The sequence below is a fragment of the Zootoca vivipara genome, chromosome 13 (assembly GCF_965207765.1).
Source record: "Zootoca vivipara chromosome 13, rZooViv2.hap1.1, whole genome shotgun sequence".
NCBI classification, from domain to species: Eukaryota; Metazoa; Chordata; class Lepidosauria; order Squamata; family Lacertidae; genus Zootoca; species Zootoca vivipara.
In genome coordinates, this window is record NC_142596.1 from 30631604 (window position 1) to 30644757 (window position 13154).

The window sequence follows — 13154 nt, forward strand, 5'->3', positions numbered from 1 at the left end:
GTATTATTTAATCAATGCATAATAAGAAGAAAAAGAAGCCAGATATCAAAATAAAATTTTAGCCTTGACTCCATTAGGCATAGTCAGGGAAGATTCCCTGAAAGTAATAGATTTAAGTCAGTTATGCCCATTTATTTCAATAGGGTTACTCTGATTATGACATAGTTTCAACTCTCTGTCTTTTGGGACCACTGATTTTCATAGTAATATCAACTATTACTGCCAGCATTTGACTGGGAACATTTATTCCCATTTTTAAATAACCTAAGGGAACCACAGTTTACCAAGCTGTGTTCTGGGTTGTCATTGGGTTTTCAGATTTTTCAAATTATTATTTTTAGCTTTGTAAACTTGTATTTTTAACTGACTTTAGCTTTCAGCAAGAGTGACTCATGCATTGTCATATTAATCTTAAATCCCTTGGGGAATTTTAGAAAGCAGTGAATTAAAAATAGGTTGTGCTGCAAGGGAGATTCTCTGCTGAGAGTTCTATTGGTAAAAAGTTGTTTAAAAAATAATAATAGGTCAGGGATGCTGGTGTTCTGACCTTTAGGAGTATTACGAGGGTTGTGTGTATGTATATTTGAGATTCTACATTAGAATAAACACTGAATGTTTCCTGAGTGCAAAAATCACTGTCCTTGGAATCTCTGCTTCCATTGATTTTTTTTAAAATTAAGTTTCTATAGATCTCATCTTGGTTTTCCTTTTTTGCACATAAATTGGTTAACTTGGTGCATAAATTGATAGGGTTCCCCCAGATGACAGATATACAGTATAGAGCAGGCATCCCCAAACTGCGGCCCTCCAGATGTTTTTGCCTACAACTCCCATGATCCTTAGCTAACAGGACCAGTGGTCAGGGATGATGGGAATTGTAGTCCAAAACATCTGGAGGGCTGAAGTTTGGCGGTGCCTGGTATAGAGCATTCATCTGGATTGGCCTATGAGGTGTTTATATGTCTTCCCATTAAGGCACCCTCCTACCCATCCCAGGCTTTCTACTGCATTTCCTTGTCATTTTTCTAAATTGCAGAAAGCTCTATTCTTTTCTTTTTTTATATAACTTTATAACTGAGTACTTTAACGCACTTGAATTACCGTGTTTCTCATATTATAAGACATGTCTTATATTTATTTTTTCCTCAAAAAAACACACTATGGCTTATTTTCAAGGGATGTCTTATTTTTTTCCTCCTCCTCCTGCCGTGGCCGGCATTGCTGCTGCGCCTATCACTATGTCTTATTTTCGGGGTATGGCTTATATTCCTTGAATGCTTAAAAATCCTGCTATGGCTTATTTTATGGGTATGTCTTAAAATATGAGAAACAGGGTAGCTTACAAGTGGACGTGGACGCCATATGCAAAGAGTTTCCAGGGGTTTTCGATGGGGCATTGGGACGATATACAGGACTGGAACTTAGAGGGGAGGGGTGTTATGTACTGAGCTGAATCCTAAAACAATAGGATTCAGAATCAGCAGTCTGATTGGTCCGCAGGAGCTACCCAATCCAACTCCAGGTGGAAGTGAATCCGCAACCTGATTGGCCTGCAGGAGCAGCCAATCAGGTGGCTGGCAGAAGTGAATCTGCAACCTGATTGGCCTGTAGGAGCAGCCAATCAGGTTGCAGGCAGAAGTCAATCCACAACCTGATTGACCCACAGGTGTAGCCCTGAAGTAGCCAATCACGCAAGGCCCATTGTGTAAATAATGTATATAAGCAGATGGTTTTGGGAAAAGAGCCTTTCTTCTCTTCTTATCCTTGATGACTATGAGCTGAATAAAGAGCATGAAATTCACTCTCGACTCAGAGAATATTTCACCCCTTCAACTCTCTAGGGGGGTAAAGAAAGAAAGTGTAAAACTATTTATCTGTCTCCAGCCTACATCTCACACACGGGGTCAGCATTTCTCTCTGCTGTCAATCACTGAGTCCTGCCTTGAGTGGTTTCTGAGTATGCAAAAGGCAGTCCCCATTTCCTGAGAGGTTATTAACTTGCTGAAAGCACAATCGATAGCACAATAAAGATGATCCAGATTTAGAAAGCTCATTTTCTTGAGAAGGAACTTGGAGTACACAGCAATTTGTAGAAACCACTGAAAAAGACTGCCTGGGGAGGGAATTTAAAACTGTTTTTTAGAAGGTTGCTTTAAAGTTTTAATTAGATTAGTATTGATACCTTTGCTGCCCTGGGCTCCTTTGGAAGAGAGTGTTTGTTATAACAACAACAACTAGGTACAACAGGCTATTGTGGCAAGATGGGGAGGAAAATCAATTAGTAGAGGACAGCAGAGTCTCCCAGAGATGTTCCTGGTTGTAAATATTGCTGGTTTTGCAGATTTTGGAAGCTAGATGTATCTGTCCAGATTCCTTAGTCTAAACCAGCTTGGTAGAAGAGCAGGTCCTAGAATTCAACCTGCGCCTTTCTGTACCAGCTCCTAGGAAGGGTGAGCCTCGTAAATCCGTATCTATCCTGCTCACTTTAGAAATCCTTGCTCTTTAAAGTACAGAACATAGGACGGTGTCTTACAGAGAGTCAGACTTTTGGCCTGCCAAGCTTAGTATGATCCACAATAACTTGCGGCGAATCTCCAGGACTTCAGAGGAGGAAAATTCCTAGCCCGGTGTGGAGGTACCATCAGGGATTGAACCTGTGAGCCTTCTGCATGCAAAACAGATCCTCTACCATGGAGAGATGGTCCTTTCACCCAAACATTTAACATCTATCTAATAGTTCATTCAGGGCTGGGTTCAGGGTCAGTTCTAGGCCACGAGAAGCAATAAGAACAGAGCATTGTAATCACTGATGTTTCTCCCACAGCGTGTTGGAGAGCGTTAAATGTTGGAGAGCATTCTATAGTATCACAATAGCTAATACCTGGCTAGGCAGAGGGGCAAGGGTTCTTGGGATAAGAACAGGCTTAGGACCTATAAGGAGGATGGGGAAACATTTATTGTTGGACTCCAACTCGCATCAGCTTAAGCATGGCCACTGGTCAAGGATAATGGGAGCTGAAGGGGCCCTATCCCTGGCCTAAAATGTAGCTCTTTCTTGTTGGCTTGTAGGAAAAAGGGAAAATGGTACTTCTGCCTCCATACCAATCTGGTGGTTTGGCTGCAAGTTGTTCTCATCAAGTATGGCTTGTCCTGCCCCCTTTGAAGAGAGTTATCAATTATAGAGTCAGGAATTCCCTCGTCTAATTATCTCTGATTGAGCATCCTCGCCAAAAGCTAATTGCTGCCGTTATTGGTTCTGCAGTTGAAACGCTTTCCTCAGCTGCGGGACTCAGCCCTCATTTGCTCCTCGATTGAAGGCACACCCGCACTTCAAGCTAGCGTAACTGGCGGAACCTCTCCTCCCTATGGAACGCTGGGAGTTGTATGTAGTCTTGTGAAATAGCTTGGGGCACAATCCTGCCCTTGACCAGACCTAGGTACTGGAGAGGTCCTACAGCCCTAGATACCATAGGAAATTCCTGGCTGACCTTCAAGGCGAGGGCAGAGAGAGACGCATAGCTGCCAAGTTTTCCCTTTTCTCGCGAGGAAGCCTATTCAGCATAAGGGAAAATCCCTTAAAAAAAGGGATAACTTGGCAGCTATGGAGAGACGCACCCTGGGTCTTTTAAGGCTTTCTGGGTTACTGCAACATGCTAGACATGGGGCCTCCCTTGCACTTGATCCAGAGGCTGCAGTTACTGCCGAATGCTGGAGCACGATTGCTGACAGAAGTGAGGCCCTGTCAGCATATCACATCTGTGCTCAGAGATCTGCGCTGGCTGCCAATTTGCTACTAGGCCAAGTTCAAGGTCTTACTTTTAGTATATAAAACCCTTAATGACTTGGGACCAGAGTTCACCTCCAAGATTGCCTTACCCCATATACTCACATTCAGCCACTTTGATCGGCAGAACTGACACTGTCACAGGTGTGACATAATACCTGTTCTGCATTTGTAAGAATTCAATCTTTTAGTGTGGCAGCACCTATCACTTTGGAACTCCCCGCCTATTGATATCAAGAAGGCTCCTTCACTGTACTCTTCTCGGTGCCTGCTAAAAACATTTTTGTTAAGACAAGTCCAGGGCTTTTTTTTCCTGCCCAGAGCAAATCACCTTCCTCGCTTTGTATTTAACATTTTGCTGTTCTTATCGCTTTCAAAGCCATTTCCTGTGGTCACGCTTGTTTGTATTCACAATTCTGAGTCGTCACACGTCACAAGAAAGCTGGTATCAGCTAGATCCAGTTCATCCATTTGAATTAATAAAATAGTTTGAATTGGATTGTGAATAAATGTGCAATTCATTGTTACTGTTTTGAATATTCTTGTGATATTATCTCCCTTAGTGGGTTGTGCAGACCGCTATTCTGAATAATGTTTTTTTACAGGGCAGGGCACACTGGGGATGAGTTTATGGGAACAAGGGGGCAGTGGCCCCAAACAGTTTGGGAACCACGAATGTAGACAATTCTGAGCTGGATGGGCCAATGGTCTGACTCAGGAGAAGGCAGCTTCCTGTGTTCCTGGACCTAGAATGTTGGGTGATACAAACAAATAGTCTGACCTGACATGAAGCTGTTTCACTGGGGCCTACCCTGTTTCTCTGAAAATAAGACGTAGCCATAAAATAAGCCGTAGCAGGATTTTTAAGCATTCACGGAATATAAGCCAAAGAATATAAGCCACCCAAAATAAGACATAGTGATAGGCACAGCAGCAATGCCAGCCGCGGCAGGAGGAGGGAAAAAAAAAAAAGACATCCCCTGAAAATAAGTCATAGTGTTGTTGTTGTTTTTGAGGAAAAATAAATATAAGACGGTGTCTTATTTTTGGAGAAACATGGTAATCTCTCAACTGTTGCATATCAAGCCTCATTTATGGAAGCTGAAACGCTCATAGCTCACCCAAGCTAAAAATCGTTCTGCCCGGACACTGAGATCTAGCGCCGAGGGCCTTCTGGCGGTTCCCTCACTACGAGAAGCCAAGTTACAGGGAACCAGGCAGAGGGCCTTCTCGGTAGTGGCGCCCACCCTGTGGAATGCCCTCCCACCAGAGGTCAAAGAGAATAACAATTACCAGACCTTTAGAAGGCATCTTAAGGCAGCCATGTTTAGGGAAGCTTTTAATGTTTGATGGATTTCTGTATTTTAATGTTTTGTTGGAAGCCGCCCAGAGTGGCTGGGGGAACCCGGCCAGATGGGCGGGGTATAAATAATAAATTATTATTATTATTATAAAATAAAGGGTTGTACCAGCACCTTCTAGAGGGACACAGGTGGCGCTGTGGTCTAAATCACAGAGCCTAGGGCTTGCCAATCGGAAGGTTGGCGGTTCGAATCCCCACGACAGGGTGAGCTCCCGTTGCTCGGTCCCATCTCCTGCCAACCTAGCAGTTTGAAAGCATGTCAAAGTGCAAGTAGATAAATAGGTAAACGGCGCTGCTCTGGTTCGCCAGAAGCGGCTAAGTCATGCTGGCCACATGACCCGGAAGCTGTCTGCGGACAAATGCTGACTCCCTCGGTCAATAAAGTGAGATGAGCGTCGCAACCCCAGAGTCGTCCGCGACTGGACCTAATGGTCAGGGGTACCTTTAAAAGCACCTTCTAAATCTCAATCTTCTCAGCTTTGAGCAATATGCATAAAAGTGCATAAAATATGCATAAAAGTGAAGATTGCAAAGCTGAATGGAATTAAAAACAACAACAACCAGGCTCTAAAAGGTCCCCATCTCTGCTGGAGGAGTAAGCAAAGGCAGCCGAGGATGCTGCAGTTGCAAAGTCCTGCACTGCAGATCCAGCACTGAGTGGGGGTTGGGATAGATGAACTCTGAGGTTCTTCTTCCAACTCCATGATTCTATGAAGTGAGAGTACTATAGAACGTTGCCAGAGAACTCTGTGAATCTTGAGAGCTTGCAGTTGTAGGGATTTTCGTGCTGCTGCCGAGTATTATTATGGGCAGTCCAGAAAAAGAAAAAACAAAATGAGCAAGGGGAAGGAGCGACTCTTGTACGAAGAAAGGCTGTGGCCAGTGCCGGATTTATGTATAAGCTAAACAAGCTCTAGCTTAGGGCCCCACTCTCTTGGGGGCCCTAAAAAATGTAAAGAAAAAAAACTGGATGTACATTTCCAAAATATAAGATAAGTTCAACAATTACTTTGATAAAATACATGTTTAGTTATGTGCAAATGACTTTAGATACCTATTAGGTCCATAAATTACCACATAGCATATATTCAACACAAAAAACAGCAACAATTTGTTGTTGACAAAGGACAGCTGGACATATAAAGGGCCCCTTTACCTTCAGTAGCTTAGGGCCTCATCAAACCTAAATCTGGCCCTGGCTGTACCATTTGGGACTTTAGAGAAAAGGCAGGTAAGAGTTGACACGATGGAAGTTCATAAAATTATGCATGTCGTGGAGAAAGGGGATAGAGAAAAGTTTTTCTCCCTCTGTCTCTGAGCAGTAGAACTCGTGGACATCCAATGAAGCTGAATGTTGGATGTTTCAGGACAGATAAAGGAAAGCACTTTGTCATGTAGTGCAGTTAATCTATGGAACTCATTCCCGCAGGAGGCAGCTATGGCCACCGACTTGGATGGCTTAAAAAGAGGCAGTAATGCTCCTGAATACCAGTTACTGGAACCTGCAGGAGGGCAGAGGGCTCTTGTACTTAGCTACTTCTTGTGGGACTTCCATAATGGGCATCGGGTTGGCGACTTTGAAAACAGGATACTGGACTAGATGGGCCATTTTAAAAAAGGTAAAAGAGAAGCTAAAATCCTGCATCAAGAAACACGGGATTCTATTTGACCTGAATGACAGCTATCGTAGCACAACTACATAAGCTATTTGCTCTCTGCTAATTATAAGGCACTGATCTCTGTGGTGCCAACAAGCTTCCTCACCTCCTGATCTTTGCACGCCCATCCAGTTTCTCACTGGTTACTACCTGCCTGTTTCAAGTTTATCTCTGCAACAATCAGGACCACAAGCAGAAAGAAAGAAAGAAAGAAAGAAAGAAAGAAAGAAAGAAAGAAAAGCTGCAATCCAGGACCATGAATTCTTAGGCAGAAATCAAATTAGGTGCTTGAATGGTAGGAAAGTTACTTTCAAAGTCAGGTTTTTATTACAGAGATATCATCTGTGCATCAGACTTCGTAAAACAGAAGGAAATATTTCAAGCATAGGCAAAGTGCCTATTAAGCATTACTTTGATCTGTCCTACAAATATGGAATATGGGGTCAGATTTGGGCAGGAGGAAGAAGGCACTGTCTGCATTTATTTATTTAAAGAACTTTCCTCCTGCTCCTCAGCCAAAAAAGGTTCCCAGAAAGATCAATAATAACAGCACAGGCCCTGCTCTCAACCTTAGTCTAAAAAGATGCAGCAGAAAAGCAAAACAGATTGGGAGGGAGGAGGAAATAAGCAAACTCAGGTACAAGTTGATAATTTCTTATAAGAAAGCATGAACTCCGAGTATTATTGCTTTAAAAAAAAAAAAGCCCAGGCAGTTTTTTGTTTTCAGACTGCAGCATTGGACAGAGATGTTTATTAAACAGAGTGATTTCAGATTTTAATGCACTGATCCCTCCAAAACTAAAAAAAAGTCCCTCTAAGTCTAAGCATCCCCCATAACAGGTGGGGCAACAACCATATCAAAGGCAGATGACTTTCCACGCATTTTCCATCATAGGCTAGGAAGAAGCAGAGCTGCAGATAAAGGTAAGTGGATTTGTTTGGAACCTTACAGCACCTTTGAAAGGAAGGGGAGGATAAGAATCTCATAAAATAAATCAGGGGTTGGGAACCTCAGCCTGGGGGACCAAATGTGGCCCTCCAGACCTTTCTGTCTGGCCCTCAGGAGTGTCCCCAGGTCGCACTCTGTTTTGCACCCTCCTTGAGTGTTTTTGCCCAGCTGGCATGTTTTTCTTGAACTCTGATCATTCCTCTTTTGCTTGCCTAGATGGGGGGGGGGGGGAATACAGAGGTGGGTGGGTAGAAACTAGCTTTCCTGTGCAAAGGGAGGGGGAAATGCATTTATGACTCCACCCACCACAGGCTCCCCAAAGGTTGTTCAGAAAGGCATCCGGCCCACAGGCTGAAAAAGGCTCCCCACCCCCTTAAATAAACATATAAAATAGGGTGGTGCAGAAGAGCAGAGTCTGCAGCTATTATTAAAGAAGTTGTTGATTCCTTGCAACCTCTCAGACTCTCTGGGATAATCTGTTGCTCTTTCCTTTCGTCAGCCGGATGCACAGACAGCCAGCGAGGCAGAGGGGGAGGCCCTCACTCACGAAATGTTCTCTAGGCACCTGCCACTGACAATAAATTCCGCTCTGCAAAGAAGGAGGGGGGTGCGCTGCAGAAATCCATCCAGGATGAACGACTGACCTAATTTAAAATGGCAGCATCCAGAGGGGGACGGTGGCTTTGATCAACCTGCTTTGCCATGCACATCTCAGACCTCTGCCGTTGCGCTCGTCTCCTTTGGCCAACCGTGTTCTCTCAGTAGCCACCTAGAGAGATGAATCTTTAGCTGTGGGTCTGCCCTCAGATCTGAAAAGGGGTGTGTGTCAAGATTTACAGCCTTCATGTGGAAGCTGATTGCAAAGCTGGGCTCATTGATTGTGGAGGGTTGGGGCTGCAGCTTAGTGGCAGAACATCTGCCCTCCTTGCAGGAGATCCCAGGTTCAATCCCCAGCATCTCCAGGTAGGAGACCCTGGTCTAAGACCCTGGAAGGGCTTTGCCAGCCAGTGTACACAAAACTGGGCTGAATGGACCAATGGCCTGATTCAGGACATGGCAACTTGCTGTGTTCCTATTTAAATCATCCCTTTATTCCAAACCACGAGGCCAGGAATATCAGTGGTTGGAGTATCTGCCTCACAGGCAGAAGGTATCAGATACAATTTCTGGTATCTCCGGGTAGGGCTGGGGAAGTTTCCTGCCTGAAACCTTGGAGAGCTGCTGCAAATCAGTGCAAACAATCTGCTGAGCTAGACAGACCAGTGGTCTTGGCGCAAAGCAACTTCCTAAAGGGCAAGGCCGTTGCAAAGTGGCAGAGCACATGCTTTGCATGCAGAAGGTCCCAGGTTCAATCCCTGACATCTCCCAAGCGGACCTGAGAATGTCCCCTGCCGAAAACCCTGGAGAGCTGCCAGTCAGAGTAGATGCTACAAAGTTAGAGGGATCCATGGTTCAGCTCGGGTGCAGCATGCTGTGGTGGAGTTACTTGCCAGGCTCCTCTACCTTCCAAAAAAAGTTGCTTAAGAATCACACATTTTGGCTCATTTGAGGCTGCCTAGTATCTTACAAGAAGAAGAAGACTTTGTTGAGATTTTATGTGTCGTCCTCTGGCCATCAGATATTTTGAACATAAAGACAAGTCGCAGTCCAGCATTTTGGGCTGGTGGTAAACTAGGTGCTAGCCTTGGCCACTGAAAATATAAAATAGAACAGCCTCCCCCCAAATTTCCCTCCAATTGTTTTGGACCACAACTCCCACCAGCCCCCAATCAGCATGCGATCATTCCCAATCACAGGCCAAACTGGAATCCAAAATAGCTGGAGGGCACTACCAGGTTGACAAAGCCCAACATAGATCTTGTTAACACTTCTTTATAAGCGGCACAGCATTTCATAATAATGCAAGAATGGGGCATTTCAAAAAAATTTGTACAGCTTGCTCGGTGCCACTGGATGTCCCAATCCCGGTTCTCTTGTCAAGTATTGTATACAAGGGGTTGACTTATCTATAAGGCAAGACTTGGGAACTTGTGGCTCTCCAGGTGTTGTTGGATCACAACTTCCATCATCCCTGACCACTAGCCATGCTGGCTGCTGGGCCTGCTGGGAGTTGGAGTCCAGCAACATTCTGCAGGGCCCCAAGTTCCCCGGCTGCACTACAGTAAACAGCAGTTATCACATCTCATTGCAAATTGGCTACCAGAATTGACTGCAGCACTGAGACCACAAACAGAAAGGGCCAGCGGCCAAAATTATATGGACAGCCATTCCACGAAGCTCATCATAAAATAAATGTTATTGTTTTTTAAAACATGTATTCATAATTGCCAGGAGCACCCAAAACATGATTACTGTTCGTTTTGAATCCTTGATGCAATGATGAAAAAAACAAGGTCTAGTCCTGCTTATCCTTCTTTTCTGCCAAGTTTGAGAAGGGGTATCTCAGGGACCAAAGCCTCTCCCAGCTCTGGAGTCTCCATAAAACTCACCTGATCAGATTGGGAGGATGCCAGCAAAGAGGGAGATCCAATGGTGCCAGCACACTTGCTGGTTCCTCATCGGGAAAACAGCCTCTGCTGCATGCTGGCTCACAAGGAGAGAGAAATACTTTTCCATCCACCTTGTGCCTGTGGCACCTCTGACATCTTCTTCACTGACATCTTTCCCGCTTCAAAATGCTGGCACCACCTGGGCTGAGCTGCTTGAGCCAGTCTGGAGAGAAAATTAAAAAGGCTCCTTCTCCTCCTCACCTGGCTTCCGAGTCCTGGATGGCATTGGTGCGTCGAGAGCCAAATGCGGCGGGCATAGCAGACAACCTTGCAATGACGAGAGTGTGAAGACTGCAGACAGGAGTCAGGGCAACAAACCTTTCCTGCAACGGAGCCAAAACAGGTCAGGTCGAAGGCAGAGTCTTCCAGAGCTAGAGGGATTTGCCTCTCTGCTAGAAAGAGACCATTGTAAACCACTTGCAGGAAAAGGAAACTCTCCGATTCTCCCTTTCGTACTCCACAACTTTTCGTTCTGTGGGATGAGCAGCGCAGCTACCTGCCCACCAATTTAGATATCTCAGCTAGATGCTCTTCAAATCGATCTCTCCTTACGTGAGATACAAACTGGGTACCTTCCTAGCGAATAGATCTGTTTATGTCAATTCCATATCTCTGTCTATAATCTAGACAGCCTGCATCCCTTGCTACATGTTCACCTGCACAGCAATTAGTCCAGCAAAAAGTTATTTCCCTTCCGTATATTTTGCCTCCAGAGTGCGCCCCCAAACCACAAGCCTTGCTCTTAGCGTTTGACACAAAAAATAAAAGAAACTAAAATTGCCAGGCTCTCCATCAAGCTCACCTTGGGGGGGGGGTGCCTTCCTCCTTATACCTTCAGTGGGCCAAGATCTGGTCTTTCCTGCTGCCCCTTGGGACTGGAACGTGGGTCACGGATGGTGATCCTTTTCACACGGCCCCACAGCTGCTAGTACAGGATTATCCATCTACCAGTCTGGACAGGAGCATCGCAGCTTGCGCGGCTGCCTGCTTGCATCACCACCTGATCTGATCCAGATTTAAGCTGAAGTGCAGCGGCTGAGGCCGCCGCTACAGCCATCCTGGCCATGGCAGAAGCAGGGCTCTGGGGAGGGGGAGGGGGGGAAAGAGCTGCAGGTTTGGCCCAGAGAGAAGAGTGCCAGGGATGGAGGAATGCGGGGAGCACAGCATCCTTAGCTCATTCTGGTGCTGATGCTGCTGCAGCCTCCCACTGTGCGGTCCAATCACAGGGGGGGCAGGGGAGGGAAGGGATGCTTTTGAGAAACACGCCATGCCCAGCCAGTCTCGAGGAAGGGTGACAAATCCACTTGACGGATGGGGGATATACATAGCCGCCACCGTGCTGCCGGCGTTTGCAATCTCTACAACAGCAAAGGAGAACACAGTGAGATGAAGGAATGCAATTTCACGGGGGTTGGGGGATAACATGAACAAAAACCTTTTTCTGATTTCTAGTAGCATCCTACAGATCCATATGCCACTGGATCAAAGAGGATAAAAATAGAATCCTTCTCTGCCCCCCTTCTCAAAAGCTCCCCCTCCACTGAATGCTCAAGCCCCCTCCCCCACCCCACCCTCCCACAGCCTATGATTGCACACAGAGGTACCATATAGCGGAGCTGGCCAATCACATTGCGGGGGTGTGGCTTCTTTCCCTTGCAATGAGGTGGGGGTCAGTTCAGGACAAGCCAGGAGCATTCTCCTCTTGGCAATTCTGTCCTTGGAAAAACAAAAACTCCCCAAGAAACTGTGGAAATAGGGACCCCTTGCAAAGATTTCAGTTGCTGCTGCTGCTGTTCCAGGACGCAAAAACTAGAGCAGTTTTACTTGCCTTTTCTTCTTTACATAAGAAGAACGTTCTGGATCGGGCCAGTGGCATCCTGTTCTCACAGTGGCCAACCAGATGCCCCCAAAGGGAAACCTGCAAGTGGGACCTAAGCACAAGAACAACCCTCCCCTCCTGTGGTTTCCAGCAACTGGTATTCAGAAGCATTGCTGCCTCCAACACTGGAGGCAGAGCATAGGTAAAGGTAAAGGGACCCCTGACCGTTAGGTCCAGTCGCGGACAACTCTGGGGTTGCGACGCTCATCTCGCTTTACTGGCCGAGGGAGCCAGCGTACAGGTTCTGGGTCATGTGGCCAGCATGACTAAGCCGCTTCTGACAAAGCAGAGCAGTGCACGGAAACGCCGTTTACCTTCCCGCCGGAGCAGTACCTATTTATCTACTTGCACTTTGACGTGCTTTCGAACTGCTAGGTTGGCAGGAGCAGGGACCAAGCAACAGGAACTCACCCTATTGCAGGGATTCGAACCGCCAACCTTCTGATTGGCAAGCCCTAGGCTCTGTGGTTTAGACCACAGCACCACCCGCGTCCCTAGAGCATAGGTAGTCACCATCAATAACCTCCTATTTTAAGGCCATTCAAATTGGAGACCTTCATTCTCTCCTGCGGGAGCAAGTTCCATAGTTTCCTACACTATGTAGCCAAACACAAACCTTGTGTTAAGCAGGAAATAATTGGGGAGAGTACTGGGGACCAGATGGAGAGTCCCTGGGGGCTTTAAGTTTCTCACCTTGATTTAGGGGGAGAGTAAAGGGCTTCACTGCTCCACCTCCAAAATGTCTGTGGCTGCCCCTTACAGAGAGAGAGAGAGAGAGAGAGAGAGAGAAGAGAGAAGTCTCTCCATGCCCATGCCCATCTCCACTCTCCCATCAGTGTGAGCCAGCAGGGCTTTGAAAGTGGTGGCCCCACTACAGATCACATCCTTCCTTCAAAATGTGGCATTGCCAGCCCTGTTTCATTGTGTGTGTGGGGGGTCCTGCTCCTGGTGACTGGGGCCCTGGACGCCCCC